Consider the following 18,412-nt stretch of genomic DNA (forward strand, 5'->3'; position numbering starts at 1 on the left):
AAAGTCCAACTCAATTTTGTTTTCACCCCTGAAGACAAAGTGTCATAAGCAAGCTGGGTGCTACTATGTGGTCATACATGAGTTCTTTTTTTAAGTCAGAGAGTCAGGAATCCAGAGAGGGAGTTTATTGGGAAAGTAGTGGTAAACTTTTAAGGGGCTGATCTGTACTGTCTGTGGTCAAATCCAGATATCTCTCATTTAATGTCTTAACTGGGGGCAGATTTCATGCCTTACTCTTATGTCAGGTTCTCCAGACGGCTGGGAAGAGAGACGTGCTCAGGTTATCAGGTATGTGATTTTCTTGTGAGAATAGATGGAATGTAAAAGTACAAAAAAAGATCTAAACTGCCTCATACAAAGAGAACAGAGCCTCATTTGTAACTGTTTATTTGCTTATTTACAGTGGTAGATCTAATGGTCCAATAGCCGCTTTGGCACAGGGAGTGGAAAGGAGCCAACCCAAGGTACAGAATCTCTGCCTGAGTTCTTGGGTCTCTGATCCTCCCTTCCCTTCTTTGCCTTTCTTCTGGACCCCCCCCCCCCAACCTGGTTCTCCACTCTTCTCCCAAGGGCATGGTTGCTCTTCACCACCTTCACTCTTTGTGTCTCTAATCTTCACTACTGTACCAACAGGCCATACCCCTGTGTGCATGGCAAGCACCCCAAAGGACAAGATCTGATTGGTTGGACCTCTCTCCCTCTTGGATACAACGTCTCCACTGGGAAGAACTCTAGAAACAGTCCTTTGGATGGTCATCCATTGCATCAGACGGCCCATTCCTGGGTGAGCGAGTGTGGTTACATTTATCATGGTAAAAACCACTTGTGAATGTTTTTACAATCCCAAGAAAAAGCAACTGTCTTCAAAACGAGACTAAGTATATATGGCAGGATGTGGTACGCAGAATATTATCCTCCAAAGAAGTCCACATTCCAATCCCCAGAATTTATGGATATGTTATCCTACATGGCAAAGGGGAGCTTGCAAATTTGACTAGCTTAAGGATCTTGAGATGGGAAGATTATACTGAATTATCTGGGTGAACCCAATGAGAAAGGCACACAGAGATTTAAAAATGCTACCCTTCTGGCTTTGAGGATGGAGGAGGAGGCCATGAGCCAAGGTATGCAGGCCACTTATAGAAGCTGAAAAAGAGAGGGAATGAACTCTCCCTCTAGAACCTCTAGAAGGAACAGAATCTTGCCAACACCTTGATTTTAACCCAGTGAGACTGTGTCAGACTTCTCATTTCCAAAACTATAGACAGTAAATTTGTGTTATTTTAAGCCATTAATTTTTCTCAGAAGCAACAGGAAACTAATAGGCCCTCAAAACATTATCTCTGAAAACATCTCATAGTGATTAAAACAAAAACAAAAACAAACAAACAAAAAAAACAGCTTCAGAGGGAATTATATATTCATTCATTTTTACTCCATTCTGGGCATAAATTATCTGCCACTTTCCTACATATTCACACAGACTTTCCCATAATCTGTTCTTTATTGGCTTGGCTGTCTACTAGCCAGAAAACTTTGATGTCACTTAAAGTTCGGTTGGACTGACCCTGCCTGTCCCTACCCATTCTTCTTACACCTGCAGGGACTGGGCATATAATCCAAACTTGGCCATAGTTGTTGACCCAGGGATAAACACAGAGCACAAACTTAAGATTCTCTGGCAGTCGTGGAAGAAGACACTCTTCAAGCTGGCGGCATATGAGCTCTGGACTTTATGTGAGCACCATACTGCTGTATATATAACGAGCCATCTGAAAATGGAGACGTGGAGCCCTGACTTTATCGTTTTAGCTCCTAGACCGAGCTCTGCCTGATGTTCGTCTCAATCTTGGCCTTTCTCATTAAATGGGTTCCACATTTAGCCCATCAACACATCCTGCTAGCTTTGTGTTCAAAATACATCCAGAACCCAAGCTCTTGTCAGCACTGTGCTGCTGCTCACAGCACAGCCAGTCATCGCCCTGGGTCCCTTTGGCAGCCTATTACCTGGGCCTCCTGCCTCTGCCACTGCCTCTCTTCACTCTGTTCTTAGCCGGGCAGCCAGGACAACATTCTTGAAATGTCACTCAGATCACGTCACTCCTCCATCGTCTCCCCTCTTCACTCCGAGTCAAAGTCGGAGTCCTTGCAGTGGTCCACAGGAGCCTCTATCATTGGCTCTCCCCTGCCTCTTATCTTTGTGACTTCCCAACCTTTAGGTCTTTACTCAGATCCATGTTGCCTCGGGCTTTAGCTTTCTTCACAGCGCTCTTATGATCTACATTTTATTCCTTTGTGCTAAAAGACACATTTGGTGCCTTGCTACAAATTACACATTTGTCTGTCAGCACATTTGGTGCCTTGCTACAAATTACAAAACACTGACCTTTCCTCCAGGCTAACATTGCAGCCCACTGAGATTGAAGGCTTGGTGATAGAGTTCCAATCTGCTTTCAGCCCCGCTTGCCCTCTCCACTGGGCACTATTGAGCTTTACACAGACTGTACAGTGTGTGTGTGTGTGTGTGTGTGTGTGTGTGTGTGTGTGTGTGTGTGTGTGTATCAGCCTGTATCTTTTATTGTCTGTTTCCCCCCTTAGAATGTATACTCCATGAGAACAAAGATACTTGGTTTTTTAAAATATTTTGTTAACTGTTGTATCCCCAGGTTTTAGAACAATGTCTGGTACATGGTAGGAGCTCAAGAAATGATTGCTAAAACAATTAATATGTTTTTATGTTTTCTTTTTTGCTTGAGCTAGCCTGAATTGGTTTTCTGTCACAACCAAGAGTTCTAATATATCCACGCAATGCAATGCTCAAGTATTTATGTTGAACAGCAGCAATGACATAAATTGCTGTCCTCCTGAACAACTCATTTCATGTTTGGATATTTATGCTTTTGTGAAAATTCTTTCTGATATTGAACTGAAATCTACCTCTCTGAAAAGTTCATACATCTCTTACTTACAGATTAGGCAGCACAGAAGAGATTTAGTTTTTCTATCATATGACAACCCCTCAAATATTAGAAGGTAGCTATTATTACCTTTGTATCTTCTCTTTTCTTGATTAAAAGCCCCCAATTTCTTCCACTGTTTCTCATACAATATTGTTTTAAGAAATATTATTCTCCAGGGCACCTAGGTGGCTCGGTCGGTTAAGTGTCTGCTCTTGATTTTGGCTCAGGTCATGATCTCACAATTTGTGAGTTCAAGCCCGGCTCTGGGCTCTGCACCGACAGCATGGAACCTGCTTGGGATTCTCTGTCTCCCTCTCTCTCTGTCTCTCTCTGCCCACCCACTCTCACTCTCTATCTCTCTCTCTCAAAAAAAAAAAAAAAAAAAAAAAGAAAGAAAAAAAAAGAAATCTTACTTTCCTTGTTAACCCTATTTGAATGTCGTCAGGGTTTGTTTGTTTGTTTGTTTGGTGTGTGTGTGTGTGTGTGTGTGTGTGTGTGTGTGTGTGTGTTCCTCCAAGTCAGAACTGAATGTAACACTCTGGGGATTCAACCAGTACAGGGTAGAGCAAATTTATCACCTCTGATCTTTAAGGTATTCTACTTTCATTAATACAGTCAGTCTATGGTCAAATTAACATTTGGGGAAAGTCAAAACATAATAATGATTTACACTGAACTTACCATGAATAAAAGCCCCGAAGTCTTTGTCACACAAGCTGTTATTAAGCTGCACTAAATCCCATAATTGGACAATTGGCACTTTGGACCAAAATTGCCTGCACTCAGATGCTTGAGCCTTATACCAGTCTCTGTCCTTTGCAGCTTTGTGTCAGCTTCATATTGTACAAAATTCTGTTCTTTTCATCCAAATCCCTCCCTCCCCCTCTCGTCTGACCGCCCTTCTTTCACTGGAGGGTTCTGAGACAGAAAGCAGTCGGCTGTCCCAGCTTCACATTCTGGGGCCATATGGCAAGTCAGGCTTACTCATTCTGGGCACACACTTCATGTCCAAAACCCAGCATCCTCCAGGCACCAGAACATACTTACTTTCCAGCCCCGGTTCTGTGTCTCATTCCAGGGATTTGCTTAGAGCCTCAGTCTTCTCCTCTCTCTTCTTGCTATGATCTTCCTGGGGCGTTGTAGCCTTTCTGCTGATCCTCTTTCTGGTGAAAGAAGACCGAGAATCAAATGGTGAACCCTGAGATGCCAGCACTTGCTTGCCAAAACTTTTGAACATTAGCCACCCCAAAGCCCCACAACAATAGTCTACATTCCTATTGGGATACTCACTATTTCTACTGAGAACCATATTCAAAATAATTAGAAATTATTATTCTCTTTAGAACATGCTAAGTGTATGAATAAGTGGACAAGACAGAGGAGACCCAATCAGAAAGGTAGAAGGATAGATGAAGACCAAGAGAGAAAATAATTTTGAAGACAAAATTGCCAGCCAAATGTCAAATAATTTGAGCTGAGGACAACACAACTATTGTTTGATAAGTGTCTCTGATATCTACAGGTTTAGTCCCTGTCTTCAGTACATTAGGGCACAAACACTGAATATCTTGAATACCAATTTAAAACTGTCATTTTAGGGGCGCCTGGGTGGCGCAGTCGGTTAAGCGTCCGACTTCAGCCAGGTCACGATCTCTCGGTCCGGGAGTTCGAGCCCCGCGTAGGGCTCTGGGCTGATGGCTCAGAGCCTGGAGCCTGTTTCCGATTCTGTGTCTCCCTCTCTCTCTGCCCCTCCCCCGTTCATGCTCTGTCTCTCTCTGTCCCAAAAATAAATAAACGTTGAAAAAAAAAATTAAAAAAAAAAAAACTGTCATTTTACATGCATTGAAATGACTCTGTCTTTGGTACACAGCTATATTGACCAACACATGCAGGTCTCTTAGAGCAGGAGAATGGAATAGAAAACCAGAAATTCTTTTTGTATTGACAATGTACAACTGACAGAATGAGTAGTTTCCATTACTTGCAGGAGACAGAAAAATTCAGAGCTGCTAACCCTTATTCCACAGAATCAGGACAGTCATGGGATTGTGACAGGTCTACAGGGTATTCAGGACGTCTCCAATCTATGCACAGAGGTAAAGGCAAAGCAGGCATTGCTGTCTCGCAGGTTCAGTGCAAACTTTGGTCTTTGGGTGATGCCTCTGAGAACAGCTCTGAGCTGGGCCATAAGGAGAGCCGGGCTGGACAAGGGGAAGCGGTGGGTATTTATCACTTTCCTGCAATGCAGCATCTATTCTTTTCTTTTGATGACACTACTAGTCTTTTATTTTTTTATTTTTTTATTTATTTTTTTTTTTAAATTTTTTTTTTCAACGTTTATTTATTTTTGGGACAGAGAGAGACAGAGCATGAACGGGGGAGGGGCAGAGAGAGAGGGAGACACAGAATCGGAAACAGGCTCCAGGCTCTGAGCCATCAGCCCAGAGCCCGATGTGGGGCTCGAACTCCCGGCCCGCGAGATCGTGACCTGGCTGAAGTCGGACACTCAACCGACTGCGCCACCCAGGCGCCCCCACTACTAGTCTTTTAAATAAAAGTGCCCTGGCCTCACCTAGCCAAGGGTAGGAGAGTGACTCATATAGCACAGTTTGGGCCTTCCCGGGACTTTGAATCTTGAATGCCATGTTGCAAAGATAGAAATGCAAATGCAGATGCTCAGTCATTGCTGGAGTTGTCCTGGCTCCCATCTCTTCATAAGGCTTGTTCTCTACCCTCTCTAATCATCCCAAGAGCTACCCATTGTCCTACCAGTGTATTTCCTTCTTGCATGATAGTCAGAACTGGTTCTATTGCTCACAACCAAAGAACCCTGACTGATACAAATACCATGCCCATAGCTGGACTAGTCCCTTTTTTATCCCCCAACCCCAGCCTGTCTTTTCCTTAAGGAAGCCTGGAGAAGAGAAACCCCAAGCAATTCTCCCCATTTCCTCTGATGTTAGTATCAAAGCAACTGTTTCTCCTCTGACACTGATTCTCTTCACTCCAGTGCTCACCTTCATCTCCCACAGATTATGGCTTAAGTCATAGCAGAAAGGGAGAGCCTGAAAATCATGTGACTATAAATTGAACTGAATTTGTAAACGAGACAAAATTAGACATACACACATGCTATCATCTACAAAGGTTGGTAATGAAATAAGGATAGACCACATGAGGCAAACAAACAAACAAACAAACAAACAACAACAACAACAACAATATAATGTGTTCCAGAGAGAAATGTGGTGACAGTTTTGCCAGAAACCCCAGCTATAATGAACACCTCTTTATTATCACTTTTCTGGCCATCCTGGAAACAGCCAAAATCTGAATGAATACCAGGATATATTATATTACCTTCTTTTTGTATTACAGTCAGAAGTTGTTTCTGTTTACAATTACATTTTTGGCAGGCCTTATTAATTAGTACTGCCAAAACCAATCATCTAACCCCAGATCTGATCAAGTTACTGTCTGCAGTTGTGGTAGGTCCTGAGACATGCTGAGTTTCCAACCAAGCTTCATCCTAAACTTAAATGGCATCTGTTTGATCAGTAAACATACCCAATTCTCAAGTTAATTAATGTTTATATGTTTCATCTTCCCAACAAATCTGTAAGCTTTGAGAAGACAGGAACCACTGTGTCATGGAGAAAGCATAGACTGAGGACCAGACAGAACGGTGAGCCCCAGCTCCATGTGAGTCCGCCATTTGCCACCTGTATTAAGTTCAGGCAAGTCATCTAACCATCTGAGCCTCTATTTCCTTATCAGAACATGGAGAAAAGAATCACTGCATGATGGGGTGCTTGGGTGGTACAGTCGGTAGGTTTCTTGACTCTCGGTCTCAGCTCAGGTCATGATTTCACAGTTCTTGAGTTTGACCGATAGCACTGAGCCTGCCTGAGATTTTGTCTCTCTCCCTTTCTCTGCCATTCTCCCACTTGTGCCCCCCCTCAAAATAAATAAACTTAAAAAAAAATAAAAATTTAAAAAGAGTCATGACATGATTATCAAACCTATTAGTGTATGTTAATCTTCATTCCATTTTTTCTGTTTCTTCCTCACAATGCCTAATGTAGTGTTGTGCATAAAATGGACATTAAGTTGATATCGGACACCATCTGTCCAACATGTATTGAGTACTGTGTACCAGGAACTGCAATTGGTCCTGAGCACACACCCGTGAAAATTCAGCCTTCAGTCAGCCTGGATTCTCCATCATCAGGAATGCAGCTGCTGATGGCTCTTGGCACATGGCTTTCACATCACACAACATCACCATCAGAATGGGCTGAAATTTGTTCTCTATGGTGAGATTCATAATGTCCAACAAGGACTCCAACTGATCAAACCTTGTGTAAGGTTTCCACCCAGTTCCAATTAACTGTGGCTAGAAACATAAACTTCTTGGGGTGCCTGGGTGGCTCAGTTGGTTGAGCGTGCAACTTTTGATTTTGGCTGAGGTCATGAGCATGGGGTCATGGGATTGACCCCTGAATTGGGCTCCACACCAAGTATGAAACCTACTTAAGATTCTCCCTCTCTCCCTTTCTCTCTCTCTCTCTCTGTCTCTCTCCCTCTGCTTCCCTCCCTCCCTCCGCCTCTCTCCCTTCCTTCCCCTGTGCCCCTCTTCCCCACTCACACACACACACTCTCTCTCCCTTTCTTTCTAAAAAAGGAAGGAAGGAAGGAAGGAAGGAAGGAAGGAAGGAAGGAAGGAAGGAAGGAAGAAAAAGCTTCCTTACTGTGTCTGTCCCAAGTGCAATCTCATATGTATCCAGGGACAATCAGCATTGGTTATAAGAGAGTAGGTTCCATAAGACAATGGTCCCTCCCTCTGATTGGTTCAGTGGATAAAGGAACATTTCCCAGAAGGGCTGTGTACGAAGACGATGCTATTCCAGGCGCATAATACAGCATATATCCATGTCAGTATATCTTAAGAGCAGGGTCTTTGTCTTGTTGGTCTTACTCATCTGCCCAACCCATTGACACATGTGCATGTATATTTGAAATGTTTGTGGAAAGGAAGAATATGGAAGAAAACAGGGAATATTTAATTGCTATTTTTGTGGCAATGACTATACCAACAATGCAACTACAGTGTGGGATTTAGAGAGGTCATGAAAGAGATAAAAACTTTAATTAGGCCTCCAAGAATGATTTAAATAAGATTTGATTAAGTAAGGAAGAAGGGAGAAGGCATTTCATAAATGAACCTGGCTTATGTGTTTATGTGAGGGGTGAGGGAAAGCAATCAGGGTTCAAATGGGCCTTACTGAAGCAGTGAGGAAATAATGGATAAAGATGATAAATCAACTATTGGAGGCAGGCTATTTGAACCCCAAGAAATGGTCTATTCCTAATGTGTTAGTGAGTAGGAAGGCATATAAGTTCTTAATATTTATGAATATTCATGAATATTAATTTAGGAAGATTAACAGTTGCAATGCTGAGGAAACTGGTCATGAAGATATTTTCTGGGAAGTTAGCAATGAAACCCTGAAGTGACATCCCGAATCAATAAAGAGAAATCACTGATTCTGTGACAGATTGGAGATAGAAGCTCTATTTCAGCAAAGGGAAACTCAAAAATAACTTTAAAGCTGATGATGATGATGATGATGATGATGATGATGATGATGATGATACCACCCCTGGAATATATTAGATGATAGGGAAAGGAGTTTGGGTTGATAGAAATAACAAGCTTAATTTTGAAATCCTAGGAAATTAATTTTGAATTCTAGAAACTAGCAGAGCACTTGAATGGAGGCAGTCAGTAGAGTTCTACAAATATCACCCTGAATTTCAGGTAAAATCTGAAGGTGTCTTTTGGAAGCCAAAATTACTTTAATAATTTTACTTCACAAGGATGTGAGTCTTCACTCTATGGAAACGTCTGGACTAGGTGTTCTGTCCAAACAAGAAAGATACAATCCCTGCCTTTTAGCCACTTCCCTTCTGTGAGGGGACATGACAAGCAAACACTTCACTACGATATCAATAATCCTATGACCTTAGGCTTAGGTTTGTGTTTCTTACTGTGTTTTAACTGAAAAGTGGGATTCTACACCAAAAGCAACATTAAGAAATAGTCCTAAACCAACGGGGCGGCAACATTTGCTTTCTTTGGTTGCCATGGCAGTCAGTCTTGGCATTTCATGGAGAAATGTGCTCTCAAGACTCTGAGCTGGGGCATTCTGAAGTGGCCTCTGTTGGGCTCCAGCAGCCTCTTCAACTTGCTATTATCTTTCACACCATGGCCCTAAGTGCTTAAACTACTCTGATAAAGACAGCTTCCATTTAATAAGCTCCTGATTTTTGGAGCTATATACTCTATGTACATCAGCTCTTTTAATTCTTGGAAGTGCCCACACAGAAACTCAAAGTGATGAGTAACTAGGTTTCTATTACACAGACACCTTTCATTCATCCATTCACTCGACAGATATTTATTAAACCCCTGTTCCCATCCAGGTGCTATACTAAGCTCTAAGGTCAGACAGTCCCTACCCTTACGGAATTTATAATCTCAAGAAGGCAGATATTGCATTATTAAAGAAGTACTTTACAGTATGATATGATGCTTGCTTTTGTTATAGACAGGAAGTTATGGAAATATATATCAGAGGGAATCTAATCTGGTGGGCAGAGAAGGCCTTGCTGAGGAAATAAGTGACCTTTAAACTGAGACTTCAAGGACAAGTGTTACTAGTTTAGCTAAAAGGGGACAGAAAGTGTAGTCCAGGAAAATATACTGAAAAACATGCTGCAAGCTTGGAAATGAGAGAGGACCTAGCTGATTAAAATAAATGTAAAATGTTCTGAATATTTGGATCATAGAATTGGAGGCAGAGAGTGAGGGGAACTTGACTAACAAATTACTGCATCAGGATTAGAATTTAGGCCTGTTGGACTCCAATACCTGCTCTGGACATTCTCCCCACAGACTCTTGAAATGTGCAAAGAATCCAGATTAGGCTGCCATTTTTGGGTGTCCCAAAAGCCAGGAAGAAATGGATTTTTCATTTCAGGATGACAGCGTAGTCCCATTGCACAGGTCTGTAGTTTCAAATAGCAAGAATGAGTTTTTGAATATGCTAACTCTGTAAGTCAGGACTTTCCACAAGCAACCGTGCTTTAAGATTCAGAGAAAATTCCAGTGGGTTGGAAGGGAATTCAGAGGAGAAATGTCTGGTGGTTTCTCAGGTTGATCATTTGAAAAAATTTGCTATCAATATTCAATTTTAAGATTGAAATTTCAAGTTAATTGTTTTTTTTTTCTGTCTGTGAAAATTACTCTTATTTTTTAGAGTAGCTCTTCTGAGAACTGAGAGTATATTGTAGAAAGAGGACCATGGTCAGCCATTCTGGTACCTTTAATCTAGAGAGAGGGTTTAATTTGTAATGTTAATCTGACACTTTTCATAAGCACTGTTTTTACTTTAAATGTATGGGTAGGGGCGCCTGGGTGGCGCAGTCGGTTAAGCGTCCGACTTCAGCCAGGTCACGATCTCACGGTCGGTGAGTTCGAGCCCCGCATCAGGCTCTGGGCTGATGGCTCAGAGCCTGGAGCCTGTTTCCGATTCTGTGTCTCCCTCTCTCTCTGCCCCTCCCCCATTCATGCTCTGTCTCTTTCTGTCCCAAAAATAAATAAACGTTCAAAAAAAAAGAAAATTTAAAAAAAGTATGGGTAAAAAGTGTGTGTGCCATATAAAACTGTTTTGTGGATTATCGTGAAAAATGATTAAAACATAGTTAATGATGAATATATGTGCACTTCTGACAGCAGCATTTACATTGGATATCACATCTCTGTTTTGCTCTTATAGTAAATGAGTAAATCTAATGCTGCAAATTCTCAAGGCAACCGTGGGGAAGACAAGAAAAGTTCAGTCATTAATCACATTGTGAAACTAGACATAGCAGAAAAAGAATTGAAACAAAACTCACTGGACCAAAAATAATCCATATTGGAAAGTGTAGATTTGCCTAGTCAGATGTAAGATTCAAGTGATATTTGTTTTTCTGAGCTGTCTCCTGACCTAAAATAGATAGCAGCAGTGAACGAAACATTATACATTTCCTTTTCTGGGCCCAGTAAATTGGGAATTAAAAAAAATATGCTTTATGTGTTAGAAGTGCTTTCCCAAAAATTCTTATATAATTCATCAGTTAAAGTTAAATGAAGCTATCATTCATATTGGCACAGTTAAATATTATATTATGACGATTAAATAGGGGCAAAGATTTATACCATGAGGATATGTATAATATAAATGTATAATATAAAATGATGGATATAATCTGAAGTTACTGAAATAATTAAACGTATGATACATTCTGCAAAGATTTTCATCATCTATGAACTCTAGAAATGTTATCATTAAAGTTTCTTTTGTTTGTTATAAAGGATTTCTAGACAAATGTTTTGGTTCTGTTAGAAACATAGATGTAGAAGAACTTGACAAAATCGGGGTTTATCACAAGTAGATTCCTTTGAAATTCCTTATAGTTAACATGCTAAAGAAATAATACACCAGGATCATTCTGCTTTGTTTCCCACCAGTGATGTCCCTAAGGCTCATGAATCATGGTTAAGCTTTCTGTTTCCCTTTTCCTTTCACTTAGCCCTACCCCAACCTCCTGGATGGTTTCCCAAGAATGTTTCCCGGCATGGGCCCCTCTGTCAAGTTGCACGCTCCCACCCTGGCCGCTGTCACCAGCCCCACCCTGGAAGGCAGCCACCATCTCCCTGCTGTCTGTCTTTGCCAGGGTGTTCCATACACAACTTCTGGAGATACTTTTTCTCAGTCATGCCATTTCCTGGGTCAGCTTCCGTGCTTCTCTCTCTCCCTCTATCTCTCTCTTTCTCTCTGTCGCTCTCTCCTCCACCTTGCCTCTTCTTTTTCCAACCATCAGTTCTCTGGCATGGATGGACTTCACTGTACTTTTCTTGTGTTCATGAGCAAATACCTGTTGAGGGAAGGACAACATGAGACTCATCATATGGAAAGCCCACTCTGGCTACAGTGTGGAAGTTGCCTTGTGCTGGGTGTGCAAGAGAAACCATGGGGTTGGCTGTTCGGAGTTACTGCAGGAGCCCCAGCAGGGGATGATGATGTCTTGAAGCAGGGTCTTAGCAGTGGATATGGGGTGAAATAATTGGTTTTGCAACCTATTTAGGGAGTGTGTATCCCCTATTCCTACTGAATGTGACTTCCTAAATGTTCAGTAATTATCTCCCCAAACTTTTAAAATTTTATTTATTTATTTATTTATTTATTTATTTATTTATTTATTTAGACAGCATGAACAGGGAATGGGCAGAGAGAGAGAGAGAGAGAGAGAGAGAATTTCAAGCAGACTCTGCACTGAGTCAGTATGGAGCCCCATCCGGCACTTAGGTCATGATCTCACGGTCCCACAAACTGTGAGATCATGACCTAAGCCAAAATCAAGAGTCAGACATTCAGCTGACTGAGCCACCCAGGCACCCCTCCCAAAACTTATTTATTTTAAGAGAAGAAGAGAGAGAATCCCAAGCAGTCTCCACACTTCAGTGCAGAGCCCCACACAGGGCTCAAACTCACAACCCTGGGGTCATGACCTGAGCCGAAATCAGGAGTCAGAAGCTCAACCAACTGAGCCACCCAGGCACCCCTCCCAAAGATTTTATCTCCACTTTAAAAATTTCTACTAGAGGGGCGCCTGGGTGGCTCGGTCGGTTAAGCGTCCGACTTTGGCTCAGGTCACGAACTCATGATCTGTGAGTTCAAGCCCCGCGTCGGGCTCTGCGCTGACAGCTCAGAGCCTGGAGCCTGCTTCAGATTCTGTGTCTCCTTCTCTCTCTGCCCCTCCCCCACTTGTGCTCTGTCTCTCAAAAACAAATGTTAAGAAAAAATTTAGAATGAGCAAATATCTGGACTTGTAAATTGCCATTAAAATGTATGTTTAAAAAAAAAAAAAAAAAAAAAAAAATAAAATAAAAATTTCTACTAGATATGTGACCCAATATCCAAACTATGTAATCTATGGACTTTAACGCTTGATGCCTCAACTTCTTTATCCGTAAAGTGAGCCTACTGACATGACCTGCTTCATAGAATTGTTTCAATGCTTACATGAGATATGCTTTAAAGTGGTAAACTCAGTGCTTGGCCCATTGTAAGTGCACAATCAATGTTAGTCACTACACTACTGCTACTCCTAATTCTACATCTGACTCTGTCCTGACAAATCCATGATTCTGAACACTTTGTTTTTTATGCTTTCAGCTCTATTTATTCTATATATATGAATCCATATTCATGAAAAAGAATTAAGCACAGCTGACCCTTGAACAACATAGGGGTCGGGGTGCCGAGCCCCCACACAGTTGAAAATACAGGTGTAGCTTTGACTCAAAACTTAACTGCTCATAGCCTACTGTTGACTAGAAGCCTTACCAATAACATAAAGTTGATTAACACATATTTTGTATGTTGTGTGTATTATATATTGTATTCTTACAATAAATTAAGCTGGAGTAAAGACAATGTTATTGAGAAAATCATAAGAGAAAATATACCTGTAGTACTGTACTGTGTTTATTGGAAAAAATTCCATATATAAGTGGACCTATATAGTTCAAGCCTGTGTTGTTCAAGGGAGATAGAAAAGATCTCAGGAATTGTATTGTCCCCTCTTTTTACTTACAGATCGACTAATATGGTAACATGCTAAACTCAAACGTTTCCTCAGAGCTAGATCCAAAACTAGAACCCAAGTCCCTGAGTCCCTGAGTCCTGAGATATGGGCCTTTTTCTATATATGCTTGTTGTATTGCTTAACTAAAATTTCGGCAACTTGAGGGTGTGGCCCCTCTTCTGGTGACTGGCCCCATGCTCAGCAGGAAGCCTTGCATGAACATGCCTACAGCCACAATGTTAATCTGGAAGTTAATTCTGATGCTTTATGTAACAAATTAGATTAAATGAATTTATGGGCTAAGCAATTCCAAATCCTGCTCACCACATAATGAGAGAGATTAAAGGACCCTCAAGGAAGAATACTTTATCTAATGGCCATCTTACCAGGAGTTGAGTCTTTTGAGAATAATGGCCCAACGCTCTCAGCATTGAACTATTCCGCGGGCAACCCGAGGGCTGAAGTGATACCGGTAGGGTGCCAGTGAGTGTACTCAGGGGAGTGAGCTCTTCCAAATAGGCCCTTCCCCTTTCCTGGGGCTCCAAGGGAGATTTGGGTTCATGGTCTCAATTCACACAGCCCGCTGTGTAACTGGTTTCCTCACAAAACACAGACGCCTATGTCCCACAGCACACACAGAAAGGCTGCCTTCTACCGTGTTTAACTATTCCGCTTCTCCTACTGTCTCAGGGCTGTCCTTTCAGAAGGAACCCAATGGAAGCATTCTTCCTTCTGGAACTTTGGTTTTTGTTTTTAATCTTGCATGTTGTGTTCTTCTCTGCCTTTTTATAATCAGACAAAAGTAAGCATTCCTTTTAAGTGTCCTAATTGGAATCTTAGAACATTTACTTTCCCACTGACCCCAGACCAGGAGAACTTCTCTGGATTAGTTACTTAGGATTCCACGACATCGAGTCAATGGTTTTAAGAGTCTTGGTGAGTAAATAAATACACAGTGTCTGCGTGGAGTACCTATAGACCACAGTCCACTACGTGACTTAAAGAAATTATCCATGTATTTGTTCCTATGCCTGTTCTGTCTTATTCTCACTTTTTCAGTTTTTAAACTTAATTCTTCTTGCATTTCTTTCCTCACCTGTTTTTGACAATTACCCTTGGTAAAACTTTTTTGTTAAAAAATTCCCCTTACTCCCAAAATTATAATACCCACAAAAATAGGAAAATAAAATTACTGTAATCTTATTCTTATAATATCTAATCAGGAAATATCCACTTTCTTAGAATCATAGAATTCTAGAAAAGAAAGGATCCTTAGGAAATGTGTCAGCTAAAATACAATTTGAAGTAACTAGAATGTTTTTTTAAGTTTATTTACTTATTTTGAGAGGAGGGGGAGGGGCAGAGAGAGGGGGGGAGAGCGGGAGAATCCCAAGCAGGCTCCATGCTGTCACCTCGGAGCCCTACATAGGGCTCAATCCCACAAACCATGAGATCATGACCTGATCCAAAATCAAGAGTTGGACGCTTAACCAACTGAGCCACCCTGTTGCCCCTGAAGTAGCTAGAATGTTTTATGATGGCTCAATTAATTCAGTAAAGAATTTTTATATTTCAGTTGTCAGGAAAGTTGTTAAAGCCTTGGAAATGGGCAGGAGAGATTACTAAAGTGTTTGTTAGGTGAATGTGGGATTGTCTAGCAGACCCTCCAGGGATTCTCTGACTCTATGGGATGTGCATATTTGACTGTCTTTGACAAGGCTATTTGCAAATCTGTAGTGATAGAATTCTACTCATGTGGAAAACTAATAACAATGCAAACATTTCTTGTCCCCAGAAAAGCAAAAGATTCCTGTTTATAGCGATGCAAATGAATTTTGTCCACCAGAGAATAAAAATATCTGTAAATGAGCCACTCCTTTGAATCAATTTTAATATAGTACTGGTTTCCTCACTAATCCATGAATTAAATAAAATATTTAACAGGTGTTCATTTTGTATTTGTATGAGAATTTATGATTTGGCTATTTCACATCTTGTACTTTATTTAACACAACAGTTCTGGAGAAATCTATGAACTATTTTTCCCTGTTTAGTAAACAGAATACAGTATACTTCATTAGATTCTTAAGAATTCTGCAGTGTTTCAGGGTTTTCGCAGCAGACACCAATTGGTAGGTAATGTAGCTATCTAAGAGGAACAAGTACAGCATAATGATTAAGCACATAGGATTAGAACCGGAGCGCTAAGGTATGAAATCTTGACTCTGCGCCTTTTCACCTGTGTGCTTGCCAGCCAGGTGCTGACCCTTTGTATTTCAATTTCATCTTTAGTATCAATTTGATGTCAGAACTAAATGAATAAATATATGTAATACACTTGGGACAAGCACACACTCTTGTCGTGATTTGTATTGAGTCATTCTCCAAAACAGTGACATCTTATCTTTTTAACTTCTGGATGCTAAATCCTGCTGTGGGAAGGAAGAAAACCATGTAAACTATGTAAGCAATTCTTACCTACCCAGGCCTGGGTGAACAAATGAGCCTGAATCCGGGGTGGGGGGGGAGGTCAGAGAGCAGGCAGCCCTTGGGTTCTCAGTCCGAGCTACATCCCGACTTGGCCTCTGTGATGGCTTTGCAATGTGTCAACTTGGCTAGTCTGAACTACATCTCCAAGAATTCTTCTTGTATATTTCTCGATAGCGTAGATCACACAGGAGATCTTTGCAAAATTTTTGGTAGGCAGAAGGGAGGCAGCAGCCGTTTTGTAATTAACACACGTTGCTGCTGATCTGCTGACTCACCTGATTGCCATGAGGCAGCAGCTAAGCTTGCCTCTGCCTTCCCCTGAATCCTGTCTTGTTTTGTTTGTGTTTGTTTGTTTGTTTGTTTGTTTGTTTGTTTGTTTGTTTGTTTTGAGGGCTACACTCATCACCAAGAAGAGAGGCAACTACAATAGACACAGGTTTCAGTTAACCCTCATGAGGTTCCAGCCTATGTGTGAAATTCCCTTCCTGACTCTGTCATGTGAACTTCAAGATCCAGCACCAGACACAGACACACAGCCTTACAGATACTGCTTCACTGGCCCCTGGAATTGTATAAACCAAGTCCTGTAACAAATATCTTTAATTATAGGTAGGTAGGTAGATATAGATTATAGATATAGATATAGATATAGATATAGATATAGATATAGATAGACATATCCTTCTGATTCTATTTCTCTTGTTGAATTGTGACTCATGCAGAATTTGGTACCAAAAATGGGGAACCCAAGAAGAGCTCATTCAATTTTTTATCTACACACTAAAATACACATATTTTGACTCATACTCTACATATCATCTACCTTTACCACCTAAAAATGTATCATGAGCATCTTATTCCATATGAGTACCATAACTATTTTAATGGTTAGATAATCCCTTGTAAATATGTGTTATCCTTTATTTATGAAGTACCCAATATGAGCATTCAAATTGTTTCCAATAACAATACCACAATAAACACTTTTATACATATGTCTCTGCATACTTGTGTGATTGTACTCTTAGGATAAATTGCCAGAAAAGATATTATTTAGTCAAGTGATATACACAATTAAATTTTTGAAACATTTTTATCAGAATAGTTGTTCCAATAAACTGTCTTACCAACTGTGTATTTTTCAGAACCTCCTAGGTATTTAAATCAAGACATCCCCTACTGGATTTCAGTGGTTTGTTTTGTGAACTGAAGTGGGTTTATTGTTGCTTTTAGAGATTTCTAATCAAAAACCTCTCTATAAGCCAACTGGTTGCTTTCCCATTCAGGTGACATCTCCATAACCAATCTTTGAACTCCTTGAGCCAGTGGACTGAAACCAGAGCCACTGAGGTCTGGTTCTCCTGTCCTCTTCCACGAGGACATCAAGGCCATCGGGCATCAGGACCCTTGGAGACTGTGTGCACAGTAAGCAGATAGCCCAGTGCTCGCTGAGGAAGCTTTCTGAAAGCAGCTTGCTTGTGGGTAGCGCTGATGTGCTTTCATTCACAGTGTTTGCAAAGTACTAAAGTAATTGGAGATCTTTAGCAGAAAATTCTTGCTGACTGAGAGAGGAAGAACTGCTGAAATCCTTCAGACTCCCACAGCACTTACTCAGAATCATGTGAATGCATTTCAAGTATCTTTTAGAGGATGCTAAGCGGAGTTTGAAAGTTAGCACCAGAGCCTATCCAGATGGCAGTGCTCACATAACTGTTTACTTTCCATCCTGTTTAAAAGAATGCTCTCATGCTGCAGGTTTAGAGGGTGGTGAGGGGTCTCAGTATGATGTGATCCGTTTTAACTATAAAGCATAAATATCCATTAAAATCCTATCCCACCCATACAGTTTTTCTTTTCAGACATAAAAGGAAACAACCTTCCTCTTAAAAAAAAAATCACTGTGAAAGCTACTCTGGCCTAAATGCAGCAGTTCAAGTGACTTTGCGCTGTAGTCTATGGTCTTTTCTCCTCAGTCTTTCTTCCCTAGTTCTTGGTCCAGGTGAAGAAACTCCAAATCCTATCTGTAGAAAGGAACTTCACATTGGCAATCGCAGTGTTTTAGTGAGTAAAGGCTAAAGGAAATACTGGTTGATCCACGAGTACAGTTCATTGGTTAGTCAGCAGTATCAGTGTTAATATTGGATGATTGGATTTAAGAAGTTTTATGCCTGGCCTGGAGATGAGGAAAAATATCGACACTGGTGGACTAGGAGACTGAAGACAATTAAAATAATGGACATATGACAAAGACATAGTAGCATTCA

At 40.9% G+C, this 18,412-nt stretch overlaps 2 long non-coding RNA genes across 2 annotated transcripts in view; one reads left to right on the forward strand and one right to left on the reverse strand.

Annotated features, from left to right (window-relative positions):
• LOC147579242 (uncharacterized) overlaps positions 1 to 18,412 on the reverse strand; it is a 65,266-nt gene that overhangs the window by 8,760 nt on the left and 38,094 nt on the right. Inside the window, exon 3 of the long non-coding RNA XR_015253686.1 lies at positions 4,004 to 4,123. This is a non-coding gene — a long non-coding RNA (uncharacterized LOC147579242). The remainder of the gene's footprint in view (positions 1 to 4,003; positions 4,124 to 18,412) is intronic.
• Positions 322 to 17,564, forward strand: LOC147579243 (uncharacterized). Its single transcript, XR_015253687.1, has 3 exons — positions 322 to 464; positions 634 to 784; positions 17,435 to 17,564. It is a non-coding gene; the product is annotated as an uncharacterized LOC147579243 (long non-coding RNA).

This window comes from Puma concolor, chromosome B4 (assembly GCF_028749965.1).
Source record: "Puma concolor isolate L17-30 chromosome B4, mPumCon1.1.hap2, whole genome shotgun sequence".
NCBI classification, from domain to species: domain Eukaryota; kingdom Metazoa; phylum Chordata; class Mammalia; order Carnivora; family Felidae; genus Puma; species Puma concolor.